Here is a 21,013-nt window from a genome sequence, read left to right on the forward strand (position 1 = left end):
GACCCTTGGAACGTGGTGGAACCCTTGGTGGACTTCCGGACTCCTCCGGAAGTTTCTGGAACCTTTTGGAAGCTTCCCGGTACAATCCCGAAAGAACTGTAACTTTTTCCAGAACCCTGAAAACAACTTTCCATATATAAATCATTACCTTCTGACCATTCCGGAGCTCCTCATGACGTCCTGGATCCCATCCGGGACTCCGAACAACATTCGGTCACCAACATGCATATCCCAATATTACTCTAGTGTCACCGAACATTAAGCGTGCGGACCCTACGGGTTCGAGAATCATGTAGACATGACCGAGACACCTCTCCGGTCCATAATCAATAGCAGAACCTAGATGTCCATATTGGTTTTTACATATTCCACGAAGATCTTTAATCGGTTGAACCACGATGCCAAGGATTGTGTTAATCCCGTATGCAATTCCCTTTGTCCAGCGATATGTTACTTGCTCGAGATTCGAACGTCGGTATCTTCATACCTTGTTCAATCTCGTTACTGACAAGTCTATTTAGTTGTTCCGTAATACAATGTCTGGTTACTAACTCATTAGCCGCATTGCTTGCAAGCTCTTTACGATGTTGTATTACCGAGAGGGCCCAGAGATATCTCTCCGTCACACGGAGCGACAAATTCCAGTCTCGATCCGTGCAACCCAATAGACACCTTCGAAGATACCTGTAGAGCATCTTTATGATCATCTAGTTATGAAGCAACGTTTGATAGCACACAAGGTATTCCTCCGGTATCCGGGAGTTGCATGATCTCATGGTCTTAAGAATAGATACTTGACATTAAGAAAGCTATAGCAATAAACTCAAGTGATGTGATCGAATGCTAAGCTTATGGTTGGGTCTTGTCCATCACATCATTCTCCTAATGATGTGATCCTGTTATCAAATGACAACTCATGTCTATGGTTAGGAAACCTTAACCATCTTTGATCAACGAGGTAGTCTAGTAGAGGCTCACTAGGGTCATAGTATTTGTTTATGTATTCACACATGTATTTAAGTTTCCAGTCAATACAATTCCCGCAAAAAAAATATTTATCATGAATAGCAAAATATGATAATAACCAATTTATTACTGCCTCTAGGGCATATTTCCAACGGGGGGCGCCACAAAGAGGGAAGGAGTTCCCCTCCTTGCGCCGGCCTAGGGAGGAGGAGTCCTGTCCCACTCCAATTCAGCCTACCAAGTGGGAAAGCGGGGGGGCTCCCCCTGCTGGGCCCTTGTGGTCCAATTCTCCTTCCACCACTTGGCTTTTTAAGGCCCGTTGATATTTAATTAAGTCTAAAAGCGTCCTAAATATTATTAGAGCCTTTTATTATTAATTTAACATCTCTAAAAACATTTTCCACCTATATATTATTTATCGGTAATAACCGGTTTTGCCCGGTAAACTCTGAACCCTTCCGATGACCCTGAAACGCTTTCGATTCCTTTCGAAACTATTCTGAATATCAGTGAAACTATTTCACAAATATATACTTATTATTCTCATCCTTGTAACACTTAGCAGATCGTGATTACCTTAAGTTTGTGACCATGTAGGCTCGGTAAAATATGGACATGAACAAAAAAACCTTTTGATACACTTCATATGCAATACTGTTTCTGTTCGAATTACAGGAGACGGTAGAGAAATCATGAACTACTCCAACTTCAAACATTCAGGTCAGTTGTGCAATACAAATACTACCTTTGCATGTTGAGGACTATACCTATGTCTAAATCACCATCAATTTACAAATGGGGTTAAAGAATGTACTACTTCAAAAGCATAAGAATTATCAGTCTAAAGAGAATATGCACACTGAACATCTGTCTCTTCTTTTCCAAAATAGAGGGAACGAGAGAAATAACTAATCTACCTAGTCCAACGTTTGGAATGCAGCATCACTTCAATGACGAGAGACATACTCGCGAGCATCTGGCACTCCCCTTCACCTCACACACTGCTCAACTCAATTTGAATCTGAATGTGTCCTGCATGCACAGATGCATCCTGGATGCCATTCTGCTGCACCGGGTCAGGCTCTATGCCCCCAACATTTTCGCTGCTTCCTTCAACACCCCTGGAATTATCACTGCCATCTACAGGGAAGGGTTGTGGAACAGGGCTGGGGTCGCCACCCATGGTATTCTGCAACAGACGAGACTCATCTTTGGCCTTTGTCAACCCAGTGCATTTGGCATGAATTGACCTCATAATGCTTATCAACAACATTAGAGTTGAAATGGATACTGTGATGATGAAGAGACCTGAGAAGCTTTGGAAAGTCAGAGGCGTGGAGCCCATGTCAGGGACCATGCTAGGACCCATTGGAGGTGAAGCTGAGCCGAACCATTTTCTTTCGATTCGTGAGCCCTCATCCCCTCCTGCTAGGTGCGGGATAGCAGTCGAAAGATTGTGCACTAGCGGAGAACCTAGACAGAATGCCTGGAGATAAGAACACGATGTCAGCAACTTATTTTGTATCTAGATTGTAGCATAGCACTGCAAGAACAAATCAGGAATATACCAAGGCATTAAGGTTGAGTAGCTTACAAAGCCAAATCCTGGAGTCTTGTATATGGATCCAAGCATCCTAAAATCATTTTCGTACCGACGGTCAGAGAGGAAAGAAGTTAAATAAGGGATCTCATCTATGATAGCTGACACCCCTCCATTCTTGGACCCCATCCTCAAAGCAGCAGCATATTCTTCTTTCGTTGTGTAGTTCCTTAACCTGCTTTCACTGAAATTATGATTGACCAAGAAGGACCGCACAAATGAATCATCTTGGTATCCTACAAAGTCACCACTGCTCCTGAGCTGGTGTAGATCTGTCATCAAAGGACGGAGCCTCTTTGCGGTCAGTATGGATGACAGGCTTGCTGTGTAGCTTTGTACAAGAATCAGCACCACAAAGCACCATACCACCACAACAATTTTTGACAAGGGGCTTTTAATAATAGGACCTGTGCATGGAATAACCAAAAGATTATATAATCTTAGAACTATGATGAGAAACTAATTAAAATACTTATTATAAAGCCTCAAATTAATTCTGTCAGGAAGTTTAAGCTTAAAGTACTCACCATGAGAAAATGTCAAAGTTGAGAAAATGAAGTAGAGGGCAGTGCTACATTGTCTTGATCTTGATCCTTGGTACTCCTGATTTTTGGGCAGTTCAATCATCCACACAACAAAGCCAGTATAGAAGAAGAAGACAATTGTTGCAAACCAAAGCCTCCCATTTAGTGGATTTACAAATGTCCAATGGATTGTATCCGGTTCATCCTCGGCAAGCACAAGCATAGACACACCTGACTGTGTGTATGGCATTTAAAGTCTGTGGTAGTGACTCGTTTTGCGGTTATGGTCACATCGCCTACTGCACCGTCATACACCTGTTTAGGATAGATGAAAATTAGCAGAGATGAGAAGGTATTTAGGTACTACAAGAAATTACAATGTTGACAAAATAGTACTCGTATAAGGATGAGATGAAAGTGGTGTAGGATAAGCCTTACTGAGGGAGTCCTGGATTAGGGGGTGTTCGGGTAGCCGGACTATACCTTCAGCCGAACTCCAGGACTATGAAGATACAAGATGGAAGACTACGTCCCATGTCTGGATGGGACTTTCCTTGGCGTGGAAGGCAAGCTTGGCGATGCGGATATTCAAGATCTCCTACCATTGTAACCGACTCTATGTAACCCTAACCCTATCCGGTGTCTATATAAACCGGAGGGTTTTAGTCCATAGGACAACTTCATCAACTCCATAGACAACAATCATACCATAGGCTAGCTTCTAGGGTTTAGCCTCCTTGATCTCGTGGTAGATCAACTCTTGTACTACCCATATCATCAATATTAATCAAGCAGGACGTAGGGTTTTACCTCCATCGAGAGGGCCCGAACCTGGGTAAATCATCGTGTTCCCTGCCTCCTGTTACCATCCGGCCTAGACGCACAGTTCGGGACCCCCTACCCGAGATCCGCCGGTTTTGACACCGACATTGGTGCTTTCATTGAGAGTTCCTCTATGCCGTCGCAATCAGGAAGGATGCCTCCTCCCGTCTTTAAAGACGGCGCCGTTACTAAGGGAGCCTTGGCTGTCGGCCAGACTCTCCGGCTAGGTGGTTTCCTCATGACCGCATGTTCGGCTATTGCGCCGACGGTGACCTCTCGGGTCATCAAAAGCAACCTACACGTTAGCTCGGAGCTCGTCGAGCAGCTAGATCCAATGGAGCGCTCTTCCGTAAACGAGCTCTTGGATCGCATCGCCGCCCTGGGGGTCGCTACGGATTACGACCAGGTTGGGCTTAAACCCGATCTAAGAGAAATTAACTCTCCCCAGGTCACCCACCACGTTGCCGTGGTAGAGATGCAGTGCGGCGACCCTTCATCTATTTTAAGGACTAGCTACGTCCGAAATCCCGACCCTTCCAAGCCGGATACCCGCGGAGGGGGAGATGTAACTCAAGACCTGAGCTTAGGATCAGGCAACGGGCCAGATTCATTAGACAACATCCAAGAATCCGAACTTCAGAGTTCGGAAACTCTTCGGCCTCCGAATCTTGGATTGGGTAAGGTTTCAGATTTAACGACACCCGCCCACCCGATCATAAGCGATCTCTCCCAAATCAGGCAGAGGCCCGACGAAACACTACATCATTACTGGACCAGATTCCTCCTGATTATGAACAGGACAAAGGATTGCCGCGAGGAAGACGCAATCTCAATTTTCTGCAGTAATTGCACGGACAAGGGAATCCTTAACGCCGTAAGTCGTCGTGATATTACACGCTTCGCTGACTTGGCGTCCATAGTACAAAAATACTGTGCGATGGAAAGCGCCTGGAAAACTGAAATAAAATTTTGGGATAATCCGGCCTTGAATAGTAACCCCGTCCGAACTAAGAGGGTGCATCATCATAGGACACCCGGGATAAACACCAAAAAGCCAAAACCCTCTACAGGGCATGGAACCGTACTGGAAAGATGGCTCAATGGACCCTGTAGAATTCACAGTACAGAGGACGCCACACCAACTAACAGCCTTAAAGCATGTTGGATACTCCGGCAAGTGGCCAAGATCGGCGAGGACCTCTTAATTCCGGAGGCCGCAGAAAGCCAGCCCAAGGACACCAGTACTGTTCTCACAGTCTTCGAGACTTTCGCATCAAACAATGTGCGAAAAAGAACACTCCACAGCCTCGCCGAAGTCTATCAAGTTGCAAAAATAAATCCATGGAGCGACACTGCCATTACCTTCAACGCAAGTGATGAACCTAGATTCCGAACAGCCCGAGCACCAGCCGCATTGGTCCTCAGTCCCATAGTGGACGGCTTTCGCCTCACCAAGGTGCTCATGGATGGAGGCATCGGACTGAACCTCATTTATGAGGAAACCCTTCAAAAAATGGAAATAGACTGGAACCGCGTCGAGCGAAGCAGCACAAGCTTTAGAGGAATAATCCCTAGTCGGGAAGCGCGCTGCACAGGAAAAATCACACTAGATGTGGTGTTCAGCACGCCGGATAATTACAGGTCCGAAGAAGTTACGTTTCAGGTGGCCCCGTTTAAGAGCGGATATCACGCTTTACTAGGGCGGGAAGCATTCATAATCTTTCGAGCAATACCCCATTACGGGTACATGAAGCTTAAGATGCCCGGGCCGAACGGAATTATCACTCTAGCTAGTGATCCGGACATAGCACTCTGCGCCGAAAACAAGACAGCTGCATTAGCCCTTGAGGCACTATCCGATGCCTTAGCTGCCGAGGAACTGACTGCGCTGCGCTCCACGGTTAACAGGGATGACGTGATACTCGACAAGAGATCCAAATCCACATCCTTCAAGCCAGCTGACGAAATAGTCAAATTCCAGGTCCATCCAACGGACCCCAATAAAACAGCTTCCATCGGGGCACGACTGAACCCTGATGTAGATGCCGCACTGCGAGAGTTCCTATGAGAGAACTGGGAAATCTTCGCCTGGCACCCTTCAGACATGCCAGGGATCCCACGCAGGCTGGCCGAACACAGCTTAAATATCCAAAAAGGATTTAAACCTATCAAACAAGCCCTTCGGCGTTTTTCCGAACCCAAGAGACAGGCTATGGGAGAGGAGCTAGCCAAGCTATTGGAGGCTGGATTCATCAGAGACATAAAACATCCGGACTGGCTAGCAAACCTGGTGATGGTACCAAAGAAGGACAAATCCTGGCGCTTGTGTGTCGATTTTAAAGACCTTAACAAGGCTTGCCCAAAGGATCCCTTCCCCCTCCCCCGTATCGATCAAATTATCGATGCCACTACAGGACACGATTCGTTGTGTTTCCTCGACGCATACTCCAGTTACCATCAAATCAAGATGGCAGAATCAGACCAAGCTGCAATAGCATTCATCACACCATACGGCCCATTCTGCTTCAACACAATGCCCTTCGGGCTGAAAAACGCCGGCGCAACATATTAGCGCATGATCCAGACATGTCTGGCAAACCAAATCGGCAAAACAGTGGAGGCGTACGTGGATGATGTGGTCGTCAAATCAAGACATGTCGAATCTCTAGTAGACGACTTGAGGCTTACATTCGATAACCTCCGAATATACAACATCAAGCTCAATCTAGAAAAATGTGTCTTCGGCGTTCCAGCCGGAAAGCTCTTGGGCTTCATTGTATCCGGTAGAGGAATTGAAGCAAATCCAGCCATGATCCGAGCTTTGTCACAATTGGATGTCCCAAAGGACCTTAAACAAATACAAAAATTAACCGGATGTGTGGCGGCTTTAAGCCGCTTCATCTCCCGCTTGGGAGAAAAGGCACTACCCCTCTATCGCCTCCTTCGGCGCACCGAACACTTCGAGTGGACGGATGCCGCGACGGCCGGACTTGATGAAATAAAAGCCATATTGGCAACAAACCCAGTCCTGGCCACGCCAAACACCGGCGAACCAATGTTATTGTACATTGCAGCAACACACCAAGTTGTCAGCGCAGTGCTCGTTGTCGAGCGGGAAACGGACGGACACAAATTCCCCCTTCAAAGGCCGGTCTAGTACGTGTCCACTGTCCTCACTCCATGCAAATCACGGTACCCGCATTATCAAAAGATTGCATACGCGGTATTCATGACATCCCGGAAGCTACGACACTACTTTCAAGAGTGCTCCATAACAGTAGCCTCGGAAGTACCACTCAACGATATTATCAACAACCGCGATGCAACGGGCCGGATTGCAAAATGGGCCATCGAGCTTCTCCCGTTCGATATAACCTATAAGCCACGGCGAGCTATTAAATCGCAAGTTTGGCCGACTTCGTCGCAGAATGGACGAAGGCCGAGCTCCCTAAAGAGTACGGCACATATTCAAACTGGATCATGCATTTCGACAGCTCCAAAATGTTGGCCGGACTGGGGGCCGGCGTCGTCCTGACGTCCCCCACAGGAGACACAGTCCAATATGTGCTCCAGATCATGTACACGGATTCCAACAATGCAGCCGAATATGAGGCCCTCCTACATGGCCTTCGGATATCAGTATCCATGGGTATCCAGCGCCTAGAGGTACGCGGGGATTCAAACCTCACGATATCCCAAATAAATGGAGACTTCGACGCCAATGACCCAAAAATGGCAGCTTACCGCAACGCCGTCCTAAAAATGTCAGCTCGGTTCGAAGGGCTGGAGTTTCACCATATAGCCCGAGAAAACAATCAAGCGGCGGACGTCCTAGCACGCATCGGAGCAAAACGCGATGCAGTCCCCCCCAACATCTTTTTGGAAAGATTGTTCAAGCCATCCGTAGCATGGGAGGGGGAACCTGCAAACAACAGCCCGAAGCCAGCCGCACCACTCGACGTCGAACAATCTGACACAATCAGAGGCTCTGCCAACGAAATTACACCTTCAGCCCACATAATAATGGCGGTTATCACCCCGTGGACAGAACCATTCCTAGCCTACCTCATTAGGCAGGAACTCCCGGAGGACCAAAACGAGGCCCGCTGCATAGTGCGGCGATCTAAAGCCTACAGAGTCCATGAGGGAGAGCTTTATAAGAAAAGCACTACCAGAGTCCTTCAAAGATGCATCTCCGAAGAGGAAGGGCGGAACCTTCTGGCTGAAATTCATGCTGGACTCGGTGGTCACCACGCCGCTGCTCAGTCCCTTGTTAGCAAGGCTTTTCGTACAGGCTTTTATTGGTCGACGGCCCGGGAAGACGCTCAGGACCTAGTCCAACGATGCGCTGGTTGCCAACTTTTTGCCAACCAAAGCCATATGCCACCCACCGCACTCCAAACTATACCCATCACCTGGCCTTTTACGGTCTAGGGGCTTGACATGGTCGGACCCCTCAAAGGTGGATCCCATAAGAATAAATACTTACTGGTCATGGTGGATAAGTTCACCAAATGGATAGAAGCCAAGCCTGTTAAAACGGCCGAATCCGGACCTATGATAGACTTCATATCCGGGGTTGTACACCATTATGGCGTCCCCCACAGCATCATAACCGATAACGGCACAAACTTTACCGCTGACGAGGTAAAACTCTGGTGCAAAAACATGGGCATCAAGCTCGATTATGCTTCCGTCTATCACCCACAAACCAACGGCCAGGTCGAACGTGCAAATGGTCTTATCATGAGCGGCATTAAACCCAGACTAGTGCGGTCCCTCAAGGAATCTAACACGCACTGGGTAGAGGAGCTCGACTCCGTGCTATGGGGGCTACGGACCACGCCAAATCGCACCACCGGATACACACCATTTTTTATGGTGTACGGCGCAGAAGCAGTTCTGCCCTGCGACATAATTCATGACTCACCTAGAGTGCGCATGTACGAAGAAAGAGAAGCCGAGCTCGATCGGCAGGACAACTTGGACGCCTTGGAGGAGGAGCGTGACGTGGCAAAAGCCCGTTCCGCATTTTATCAACAGCAGGCCCGAAGATATCAAAGCAGAGAAGTATGGGCAAAAATTACAATGTTGGCGAACTAGTTCTACGCCTGCCGGATAAGAAAAAGGACAAACTCAAGCCCAAGTGGGAAGGTCCATTCATAATCGACCAAGTCCTGACTGGTGGGGCGTACCGCCTGCGAGATGCGTCGAACAACTGACTCGAGTCGAACCCGTGGAACGCCGCCTGTCTCCGAAGATTCTATGCCTAGCGCCGGACTCTGTGTTCGTCTCCTTCCTCTGTCCATTCTTTTTTGAATTTTTCTTTCTTACATTTCTCTCCTTCCCATTTTTCTTCTATAGCCCTTAAAGGCTCATCTAGTGACGTGCAACCCGCGCTCATTAAACCTGGGGGCTTCTTTAACAGAAGCTTATTTATAAGGGCTTCACGCCCAACACATGCGTTAAACTTCCGCATGTACCTTTTTCTTCACCATTATATGCATCGATATGACTTAAGTTTTGGCCAAGCTGGGTTGCCTGGCTCCTGTGCTTACCCCTACGTTCCCGATTGTTCGGCTAGGCGGTAAAGGGAGCACCTCTGCGATTGTTACTGCCGGGTCAGCCGGATGTGTACCTCAGACTGGGTGAAGCCGAAAGCTAGCGTTCTTAAGGGAATATTCGGTCGGTCAAATAAAATATGATCTTTTTACTCATTTTATGCGCCTCCAGATGCTTTTTTCTGCGTCTCTTCACGCAGTCCGGACATGCACCTTAGGGCATGCCTCCCAGCGAAAGGAACCCTTAACGGAACTATTCTCTCTGGAAGATGTTTCTTACTAACCATGTAATATAACATAACTAGTTGGGCACTTGTCTGATAAAGCACTGATGACCCCTACGCCTGGTCTCCACGCATACCCCGGTTCTTATATAACCGCTAGGGTATTCGGACACACTGCGGACCGTCAGGTCCTGAGGTTGAAGCGAAAAGGTCGGCAACGACAAACGATCTACAATCCGGCTAGAAGGCATTACACATGTTAATTTAAAATTACACAGTCATTCTGACTGATTGTATTCCTCTTCTATACCATCTAACAGGCTGTCTAATTTACAGTCCTGCTGGGAATACTTTGCGGCCAACTCTACTTGGCCGTATACTAAGCTTACAGGGATCTCCTTCCCGTCAGGCCCCACTGGTCCGACCTCGGCCATGTGGTTTGGGTCAGACTTCGTAAAATGGGTCTTCACCATAGCCCAGGCCTCCCTAGCGCCTTGTCGGCAGGTTGATATCTTCCACAACCAGAAGCGCCGCCGAGCTCCCTTCAGCTTCTCCGCAAGCTCTCCAAGGCCCTCGGGCACGGAGTGGGCAGGCCATAAGGCTTGGGCAATACCTCGCATCGCCTGCCGAATTCGCTCGTGCAGTTGCAAGAGTTCGGGAAGAAGGTCACCCGTTGAACCGGGCATCTCCTCTGCAGGACGACCTGTGAGCATACCTACAGACATTACTCTATTAGTCGACTTCCTCGCCGAACTTTTTTTCAAAGTTCGTTCAAGCACTTACTAAATATGCCGCGTCGAAGCCGCTGATTCTCCTTCGTGGAGTCCGACAGCTGGACACGAACATCTTTAAGTTCGACGTCCAGCTTGGTGTTGGCATCCTGAAGATCATTCTTCTCCCGCCTCACCTTTGTCAACACACTCTCACCAGCCTTTAGCCGGCGTAAGAGTTGTTGCTTGTCCGGATCGAGTCCGGCGCCATCTGCAATATGATCTGTCAGATTTGCACCCACACCGCATAATACTAATCTTTCGAAGTGTATCTTACCTGAGGGGGTCTCTTTGGGCTCCCCTGCTGCGGCTAGTGCGGCCTCTAGTTGGGCCTTGCACTTTTCCAGCTCCTGGGACAGTACGGTATTCTTCTCTGTAAGAACCTGCATGTTAAATGATCCTTAAATCAGTTGCTCTAACTGCTTCAAGTCTCGGGGGCTACTAGCATATATATATATTTAACCAAAATTTTCTTACCCGTATGTCTTTTACATACTGCTCCGTGGCTCTGGCTAAACCATTTTGAGCGGCACGGAGGTACGCATCTACCGTATTAAAGGCATCTAAAGCCTCTTGGGAGAAACAAGCGTCGCGTAGAACTGTCCGGCGACGCCTGTGGTTCATGGCACTCTCCACTTTAGAATTTGTGGCAGACAGCCTGTCCGCATCCTCTGTCGGAGGAGCGTCTGGTGCGCGCCTTGTGCTTGCATCCGCTTCCTGGCCAGACGTTGGAGCCTGGCTGGTGGAGGCGCGATTGGCAGCCTCTCCGGATGTAGTCCGGCGAGGTCTCTTCGTTCTGAAGATAGCACGAACGTTAATATGCCCTGACAGAATAACTCCAGGGAAACAGAGGGTGCGCTATACCTTTGCGCCGGCATCTCAGTCCGGACTGCGTTCCTTTTTGCCCCACGGGGCCCTGTGGCCCCTCGTTGGCTAGCCGCCGCAGGTTCGGCCTCCTGCCTCGTAAATCTCCCCTGCAAAACGCGGTTGTCGTCAGAAACACCGAAATACATAAGAGTGGAATCTCTTTCAAGGGAATGGGACTCCGGTTTCCATCACCTGGGAGGCCGGGATTAACCCTGGGTAATCCGCCGTAATGGCCACCAAGGTATTGTCCTTGCTTAGCTGATGGAACACCCCGTCGATAAGCTCCACCGATATGTCCGGATCCTCTTCGGAGTCCGGATCGAGGGACCGTTCTGGGTCCTCGGGTTGTGGAGGACGGCTGTTTATATCCTTTACCTCCTGCCGCAGTTCCTGCATTGAAGTCGTTAGACTACCTAACCGTGGGAGTATAAAACAAACAGGCAAGCGCAATTGTTCACTTACCCAACTTGGAGGATCGTACATACTGAATCCGGCCCGCGGGTTGACGCGGAGGAATTCCTCCTTTTCTCCCTTGTACAAAGAGGATAAGATCTTTACTAAGGCGGCGGCTGAGGCCAGCCCCTTACGACCGCAACGGGTGGCATCATCCTCCCCGTTGAAATCCCACATGGGGTGGCCTCTATATTAAAGCGGCTGCACCCCCCGCATAATGCATGTGGCCATGACTCCAATCATGGTTAGTCCGAAATGAGCCAACAGTCTTATCCGGCCCATCAGGTAAAGGACGTCTCTGTCGCTTTCTCTCTGACAGCTCCGCGGACGCCAGCTCAAGCGTTTCTTCAATGGAGCACTGTTGAACTCAGGGAGACTGACCCGGATAGGGTCCGGTAGCGGAACGTCATCTATGTAAAACCATTCCGAAGGCCAGTCTTCGGACGCCTTCTTTGGGGTTCCGGATAGGTATCCGGTCCCGGCGATGCGCCATACTTCGGCTCCGCCCACTTGGTATATAGACCCCTCTTGAGAACGGGGCACCAGGCAGAATAACCTCTTCCACAGCGCGAAATGAGCCTCAACGCCTAAAAATGGCTCGCAAAGGGCGACGAAACCCGCAATATGTAATACGGAGGCGGGCGTGAGATTGTGCAGCTGGAGGCCATAGAACTCCAGAAGCCCGCGGAGAAATGGATGAATTGGAAATCCCAGTCCCCTTATTAGATAGGGGACGAGGCACACCCGCTCTCCTTTAGAAGGATTAGGGGTGCTCTCCGCTTGTTTTCCGCCATTATACGTGGCGAGACCGGCTCGGACCGGGACCATGTATGCCTGAGGGAGAAATCCCTTGGCCTGAAGCGACACTAACTCGCTATGCGGGATGGTGCAACTCTCTCAGTCCCCGGGTTTGGTGCCGGAGGGGCAAGGGGAGGAGCTGCGACGGCTGGACATGTTGGAATGGACCGTTGCTGAAAGCGCTCGGATGATAACTTGCGGAGAGGAGAAGATGTGGTTTGGACCTAAATCCTCATCCCGTTAAATAGGCGACTCGTTTATACAGCTAGGGGTGTGGATGTAAAAACGCCCCGGCTTTTCGCATTTGTTTGACACGTGGAAGACGGCCATTATTGGGCGTAGAAGCCGAGGAGCACTGCATTACAAAAATCGGACATTATTCCTATAGGTACACAGGATTTGGAGAAGAACCCGCCTTGCAATGCCGAACAATCTGCGCGCCGGACTCGTCCTCATTGAAGCCTGGTTCGGGGGCTACTGAGGGAGTCCTGGATTAGGGGGTGTTCGGGTAGCCGGACTATACCTTCAGCCGGACTCCAGGACTATGAAGATACAAGATGGAAGACTATGTCCCGTGTCCGGATGGGACTTTCCTTGGCGTGGAAGGCAAGCTTGGCGATGCGGATATTCAAGATCTCCTACCATTGTAACCGACTCTATGTAACCCTAACCCTATCCGGTGTCTATATAAACCGGAGGGTTTTAGTCCATAGGACAACTTCATCAACTCCATAGACAACAATCATACCATAGGCTAGCTTCTAGGGTTTAGCCTCCTTGATCTCGTGGTAGATCAACTCTTGTACTATCCATATCATCAATATTAATCAAGCAGGACGTAGGGTTTTACCTCCATCGAGAGGGCCCGAACCTGGGTAAAACATCGTGTTCCCTGCCTCCTGTTACCATCCGGCCTAGACGCACAGTTCGGGACCCCCTACCCGAGATCCGCCGGTTTTGACACCGACACTTACCCCGAAAGACACATTGCCTACTAGCTCATCATAAGTACCACCGAAGACAAAAAAATTATAGCATGGACGAGGATGCAAATTCCTCATAGCAGCTTCGAAGATATCAATGTTGTAGCCAGTGACGTTTTGTTTCTTGGAAACAGGATCAATAACATTCACAAAAACTTGAAAGCCCAGTTTCAGCGGCACGGCAATCTTAAGCCCCGTCTTGCCTCTGCATTTCTTCCTTGATTTCCTTGTAGCTAGTTTTCTGCTAATTCTTCTGCCTGTTCTCAGACTAGGAAAGGTTATAGTGTCACTTCCAAGTGTAAATCCGAACATGGCATGGCCTCCTGAGGCTGCTACAGGATCTTCTGTCCAGAAGGCACACAATGCTGGAGAAACACCAGAGAAGGAGAGAACCGGAACATGGTTGTAGCGGTGGCCTAGGTGTGCGGCGTGATCTGATTTGCTCAGTGTCCCAGGGCCCCATATGATGGCCTGCACTTGCCCATTCTTGATCAGGTCCTCGGCTGCGAAACACATACAGGTCACAAAATTAGACAGGCAAATAACATATAATCTAAAAACAATACTATAGGTCTATTAATGCATTATTCTTATTCATCAAAGTTTTCGCAATATTCATCAAAGTTTTTTGCATCACTCATTGAAGATTCGTATGCAACGTGAGGCACTAGGTGTCGTGCATCCGCATCAGTTAGGGATCCTAGTCTGATTTCCTAACTTCGTCCCCTACAAAAATAACGGAAGAGAAAATTTGGGCCAGCCGCTCTATACCAGCCAGTGGAGAAGCAAGAAAAAATACCTTGTGGGCGATAAATCTGAGAAAAGTTTGATAACTGAACCATAACTCAACCAAACTCACGTGAGCTAGCTTGACACTTGAACCTAAACTAAACCCACGATAGCTCTCTTGCCACCCAACCAAAACCAAACTTGCTGGGAATTTTAACCAAACCAAACTAAACCAAGCCTTCAACCATGGGTTGAAACTGTTTGCATAAATGGGTTCAGAACCGTTTGTAAATGGGTTAAGCACTATATTAACAGTCAACCAAAAAACAACAAGCACACTGAACCAACTTACTGCTCTCGGTGATGCTGACCTCGGGCAGGTTGTCAATGGACGCCCTTGATCTTGTAAAGGTTAGCAGATTCAGTGAACTATGGAAAGGTTCAGACCCTCTCCAGCCTGAAGCCTGAACAGAAGAAGAAAATTGCAGAATGCGGAAAGAGCAACGTAAGGGTTTAGCCTCACAGATTGCAGATGTAGCCCCAAACAGGATCATCCCCTCAATGATGTGAAGAAGAGATGAAGAGGCACAGATAGAAGCTCTGTTATTCGTGGTTTTAGTTCAGTTTGATCTAAAACCACGGACACGGATTATGGAACGGAGGGAGTACAGACTAAGAGAGACAGACCAAAGGAAATTCAGATTATAGCAGAATGAGCAGAAGAAGAAAAGCATGGGCCACAGATCATAGAAAGATCGAGCAGAAATTCAGAATGTTTACAGACAGACAGACATACTTAAAGGCAAAGAGAAATACAGATTGTAACAGAACTAGCAGGAAAAAGGAAGAGAAAAATGAGTTGCAGATTATAAAAGAGTGAGCAGAAATTCAGAACGTTCACATAACATAGCGCAATGACTGTGTCCTGCACTTAAGACTGACAGTTCAACTCTACGGGGTAGTGGATTTCAGTTAGTGTGTGGTTTAAACCAGACATGCAGGCAGACCGGGCATCCAGAGACGGGGTTCTAGTTGTACTCCTCGGACCTCTAAAGAAATGAAATTAACAAAGAAACAACACAAGTAACCAGAGCATCAGGAATCCACATCATCTAAACAAAGATGGGCTATCAAATAGACAATCTATGTAACAAGCTTGGCCATGGCTACGGCAGCCGCTAGTACTCGGCGCAGAAGTTCACATCCTTCATGAAAAAGATCATCACGCTGGCCCCGACACAAGCACCCGAGAACATGAGAATGGCCATGACCTGCAAAATAACATGGACATCATTTCACTTCGAAAACACTTGCTTATCACTGGAAGCCTAGAATATATATATATATATATATCAACGAAAAATAGTGCTGGAAACTCCTATTACAGGTTTTGGTGGATTTATTACGTGCTAGACGAAATGAACACTCATTCCAAGAACAGAGGAAGAAATAGGGCAACAAGACCCGGCTGTGTTCCAGCCAACAAATTCAATGAACTTATCACATGCCTATGGACTAGCTGATTCATCACTCCTTTATTCATCACTCACTTCTTGTCAAGAGTGTCATATCAAACCAAAGTCCAATAGTTCTACAGACTAGTCTTGGCAATGTTTACTCGCTTAGCGACAGTGGTTTTGCTTGTCCAATCACTATAACGGAAAAAAGGAGCAAGGCAAAGGTAAATCGATGATCAGGATCATATTTTTACCTTTTCTTGGTTTCATGTTTTTAGCCGTGTGCTTACTGTCCATCTCCTGCAAATGAAACAAAGGATTAATTTAAAGGCATATGAACACTTCTATACTGCAAGTTTTATATATCCCATTCTACACAAGTAGTAGAACCAAAATGTAAGCGGTTAACTCACCCTCCTTTGGTTTGAACAACCAATCTTTAGCACAAACAAGAACTTCCAGCATATCAAGGTTCAAAGAGCTTCTCTTGTCGCCTAGTATCCTCTTACCACAACTGAAGGCTAATTCAGATGCCACTGTGCTCAAAGGAATTGCAAGAAAGTCACGGGCCATAGATGCCAATATAGGAAACTTTTCGCCATGCCTCTTCCACCAACCCAAGACATCAAAGTCATCACCGACCTTCTCGGATGCTTCTTCCAAGTATGCATCAAGCTCGGATTTGTGTACACGTGACCTCCGACGAGACTTGTGCTGGGCAAACTCTTCTTCCAACTTCCTTTTCCCTGCAACAGGTGATCCAATAATGGTATTGCCTTGACTAGAAGGTGTCGAGTGTGCAGTGCTTGTCGCTGCAAGTAGCTCATATTCCTTGACATACTTTCTCACCCATTCTAAATCAATCTCCACTTGTTTTGTAATTTGCTCCCCGTCGGTAGACAACTTGCAATAGAAGAAATCCAAGTAATCTTCTTTCCTCCTTGGATCCAGGAATGTAGCAATGACAAGTGCATGGTTAAACTCAATGCCCTTGCTTTTTCTACTACGGTTAGGATCTGCATTCTCCTTCTCCTCGGGATCCCAATATCAAGCTTCGTTTGCATCACTGCCGCCAATTCCTTCAACACATCAGAGGTCTGCCAACCCGGATCTTTCAATGCATGGCGAATAGAAAGCACAACTGGCAGAAACTTATGTGAAGTTGGCTTCCTATGAGCTGAAACAATCAAAGTAAGCTCTTCAAAAGCTTTTAGAAACTCACAAATAGCTTTTGCCTTCTCCCATTCCTCCTCACTTGGAGAATCTATCATCTTTCTGTTGGCATAACTAGTGAGAACAGATTTGTACGTCAATGCTTCTACAAGCATTTTCCAGGTTGAGTTCCATCTGATTGGTGTATCAATAGAGATGCCTTTCTTTGCACGTAGACCCATCCCACTTGCAATTGTATTGAAATCTTGAATTCTTGAAGGAGAAGAGTCAATATACTTCATCAGCTCACGTATCATGTCAATAGCTTCATGGATTATTTTCATTCCATTCTGAACCAAGATATTAAGAATGTGCGCACAACACCTGACATGCAAATGTTGACCTTCAAGGAGCAGCTCATGTTTGTGATATTTTATTAACTCCTCACATGCATTAGTATTATTGCTGGCATTATCTAGTGTCAAAGTGAATAATTTGCCTCTTATTCCCCATTCTGTTAAGCAGCGAACTATTTCTTCCTCTATCGCATAGCCTGTGTGGGGATACTTCACTTCTGCGAAACTTATGGTCTTCTTCTTGTAGTTGAATTCTGCATTGATATAATGGGCGGTGATGCACATGTAGCCCAAGTCCTGTGATGATGTCCACATGTCAGATGTTAAGCAAATGCGAGAATCCAAATTTTGTAGCTCTAATTCGATATCTTTCTTCATTCCCTTATACATCTTCACTGCATCATCACGAATTGTGTGACGACCCTTGATTTGAAACACTGGCTGCATTGAGTCAATCCATGGCTGAAGGTGGGGATCTTCAAACCGTTCTCAGGTCTACTGGGCGAGAGCGAAGGGGGCATGGGTGCTAGCTGCAGCGAAGATGGAGGTCATGGCAGCGCACTGGATCAACATAGATCAGAGCGGCAGTAGGTTGGTACAGACATCGCCCATGGCCATCCGAGTGGTGGTAGGGCCGCAGACGGAGGAAGGACTCCGCATATCGGCGCTGGGCGGGAACAAGGCGACGGACACTGAGGCGATGTCGTGCCGTGTACGCCGCCCACCGGAGGCCGGCGACGGCCGCCGGTGCTGGGGTTATGGCGGCTGGACGGACGGAGTGCGTTGCTTTGCGAGGAGCCGAGAGAGCGGCTGCGGAAGCGAGTGGGTGTTTGGGCCTGGGCCCTAGATTGGTGCGTTGCACGGGCCGGCTTTGCACTGGCCGAACTGTTTAAGGATTTTGGATTAACCCAAAAAAAAACCGGTTACGGATTTCAGATTGACTCCCAATGGTTCTAGTCGGTTTTTTCTTCCTCTTGCTGCTTGCTACACGTTAACAAATTGTTGTGTGGAGGAATCAACATCATGACTCAATTATATCCCTTTGTAAAATTTAAGAAATTATTTGGTTGCAGGGAAAATGCAGGAAATTTTTGTATAGGTAGGTGCATGCCATGGTTGTCATAGAAACAAATAATAATAATCTTGACGTCGTATTCAATGGAAATTCTCCTATGATATTACATATTTCGTCCGTCCCGAATTACTTGTCGCAGAAATGAATAAAAATAAATGTATTTAGAACTAAAATACATGTAGGTGCATTTATTTCTGAGACAAGTAATTCTGGACGAGGGGAGTGCAAAGTAGCCATAAACCAAAACATGCTCCACGGGAAAAATTCCCAAAGAATGAAGCGCTCCGCAATCTGTATAAAGAGGTCCTAAGAGATCAAGCACCAGAGTCCGACCTTCCTTCCTCTCCTCGCCTGATTGCTTCTTCCTCATGCTATCCTTCATTCCTTCTCTCCAAGACCACATCCATTCATTCTTTCTCCTCCCTTACTTCACCTCCTCTCACTAGCTCCACCATCGCGACGCTCCATATTCCCTATTCCACTGGATCTATTTGGTCAGTGCCCTAGTGAATCCCTCTAATCTTGGAGTTCTTGTGTTACTCACTGGTGTCAGTTGCCACCAAGGTCAGACAACCCTCCCTATGACCATCCCCCCGCCTCCTCCCCGCATCCTACTTCCCCCGCTACTCCCAACACTAATACTTTTGATAGAGGGCAACCGAACAATCAACTACATGTTGGGTCGACATCTAGAATTGATGTTCCCAACCTGATGTTCCTAGTGGGTCTTCCGAGTGTCGCAGTCATTATTTCCGCCCCAAGTCCTCTATTGGCACTGCCGCACACCGAGGTATTTTGGCACCGGTGGCAGAAGCGGTGGGAGGTCGGGGATGACGGGTGAGCTGCCGACACGGGAGGAGGAGGCTGAGGCGCCACAACGTAGATCCACTGGCCGCGCGCTGCGGATGGGCGGTGGGGAGCGGCGGCCCCGGATCCGGCCATGTCGCCTGCGGGGGTGGGTGGATGGGCGGCAAGGTGGAGCGGGTGTGTGGATTGGGCTATAGGGGCGATGGTTTGCGTGGCGTGTGGGAGGGAAAATGTTTACTCTGTGGCCGAGAGACGGAGTACTTTTTCTCCTTGGATGCAACATAGAGTAAATATTTTACTATTCTAACGATTTTAGATGATTAACTAGGTCGAGTTTAGAAGAGTAAACATTCTCTAATTGGTTTTAAAGGATCGGCTAGAGATGCCCTTATTGATACATGCTGATACAAGTACGGCATTAAGAAATTCTATCTTAGTGATACCACAAATTTAGGACGCCGTTGGGTCCCGAATGTTCGGGATTTGACCATGACAAATCCAACAATTTTTGTGGTAATTTATATTTATTGACCATGGCAAGTTTAGTTAGTAAGCATGATAAAAAGCGTCCTCAGTTTGTTTCTTGCTAGAAAATTAGTGTGCCTGCCAACTAAACTTGTCATCTTCGTGTCAACTAAAATTGCCATAAAGAAGTTTGATTTGCCATGGTAAAAAAACCTGACATTCAGATTTTATCATTTCAGCTAATTTAAGGCCCTTGTCCGGAAGTGCAATTATCGCAGGAAACAAGTTGTGTATTGAGAATAAACTTGTATGTCATGCTTTTATTCAGCTCATGGTATAAAGATTTAAACTTACCAGCATGTGCGGCCGTGGCGAGATCCCCGCGCGAGTCCCGCACACGCAGCTCGACCCGCGCATCGCCGGAGCCGGCGTGAGCGGCGTGGAAGTCGTCCAGCGCCATGGAAATGCAGGCGCGCCTCTCCCTTCCCACGTCGCTCCTCAGGTCCAGCACCACGCCCACCCTCACCGGCGCCGGCACCACCGCCCCAGGCAACGATGCGACGGCGCCGGCGCTGCTCCAGAGCGCGAGCAAAGAGAGGAGCACGAGCACAGCTGCCGGCCCCTCCATGAGAGCGCGCCCGCGGTTGAGTTCTCGCTGCGTACTGATTCGGTGTAACGTGCTTGCTGATCGAGTTGGTGTGGCGTGCATGTACCGGTCCGTCGTGTATATATGTTGATGCGTGCCGCGTGGCGAGCGAGGTGAAACATAGCCGTGGCAGAGGGGTAGCTACATCGCTAGCCACGCGATGGCGAAATTTCCTGGGCGTACAAAACCTTCCGGCTGTTGATCCGTTCTTCCTCCATGGCTAGACGCAACAACATGATCAATGTCAATGCTTAAGTTGTTACCCGCAAAAGAAAAAAATGCTTAAGTTGTAGCGTCGACCGCCCAAATGATATTCCAACGGCCACATGACGTTAAATATTGCCATTTGCATGCATGGTGCATGACCGAGTCTTTGGCTGGTATGCTGGAATTGGATGCCGTCTGTGATATCTCAATCTCAATCTTTGCCTATGGATTCACGAGTGAATTGCAAAAAACCACCACATTTAAGTTGAAGCATCCAATTGCCACCACATTTGTTGCGCGTCCCAAAAATCTATCACTTGACTTGTAAATTTTCTCAATAAAAACAAACGACCGGTTTGCCGCAGTTAACACGATTTCTGACTAGGCTGGCCCACCCGTCAGGTGCCACGTGGGCGAGGCCAGACGGCGAGTGGGTTGACGGCTGTTAGGGCACGCGGTACAAAACAGAGCCCCCACTCCCCGCCGCTCACACTCCACTCCACTCGCACACTCTCTCACTCTCACTCCTCTGCTCTGTCCCCTGTTGCCGC

General features: G+C 48.0%; 1 pseudogene; it reads right to left on the reverse strand.

Annotated features, from left to right (window-relative positions):
- Positions 1 to 1,960: 1,960 nt before the first annotated feature.
- Positions 1,961 to 20,290, reverse strand: LOC125518491 (glutamate receptor 2.8-like; annotated as a pseudogene).
- Positions 20,291 to 21,013: the final 723 nt, after the last annotated feature.

Source organism: Triticum urartu, chromosome 7A (assembly GCF_056163025.1).
Source record: "Triticum urartu cultivar PI428250 chromosome 7A, HENAU_Tu73, whole genome shotgun sequence".
Taxonomy (NCBI): domain Eukaryota; kingdom Viridiplantae; phylum Streptophyta; class Magnoliopsida; order Poales; family Poaceae; genus Triticum; species Triticum urartu.